We start from the raw sequence: 658 nt of genomic DNA, 5'->3' as shown, positions 1-658 counted from the left end.
AAAAGTTCCCCAACTTAATAGATGAAAATCAGGAGCTCTTTGAGGAAGACGCGGCTGCCGTCCCACTGCACTCCGTCCCCCTGCTCCCATTCCCGACTCACTGCTGCTTGCTCTCATCGAGCGTTGAGGAACAAGTCAGTCAGGAAGCACCCCACCGCCATGGCATTTAAGGACACTGGAAAGACACCTGTGGAACCAGACGTGGCCATTTGCTGGATTAGAATTACTCTGACCAGCCACAACGTGAAATCCTTGGAGAAAGTCTGTGCTGACTTGATCAGAGGGGCTAAGGAGAAGAACCTGAAAGTGAAGGGACCAGTTAGGATGCCTACCAAGACTCTGAGAATTACGACCAGGAAAACTCCCTGTGGTGAAGGTTCTAAGACCTGGGATCGATTCCAGATGAGAATCCACAAGCGTCTCATTGATTTGCACAGTCCTTCTGAGATAGTTAAGCAGATCACTTCCATCAGGATTGAACCTGGAGTAGAGGTTGAAGTCACCATTGTAGATGCTTAAATCAACTATTTTAATAAATTGATTTATCTGTTGGTTAAAAAGAAAAAAGAAAACCAGGCAACAATTCAGGAGGATGAAAGAACACCAGCTAGACTGAATCCCAAGACATCACCAAGACACAGACTGGTTAAATTATCCA

The sequence above is a fragment of the Echinops telfairi genome, unplaced genomic scaffold, assembly GCF_000313985.2.
Source record: "Echinops telfairi isolate 266 unplaced genomic scaffold, ASM31398v2 ScPeMD7_7410;HRSCAF=8448, whole genome shotgun sequence".
Taxonomy (NCBI): domain Eukaryota; kingdom Metazoa; phylum Chordata; class Mammalia; order Afrosoricida; family Tenrecidae; genus Echinops; species Echinops telfairi.
Note: the sequence above shows the minus strand (reverse complement) of the source record.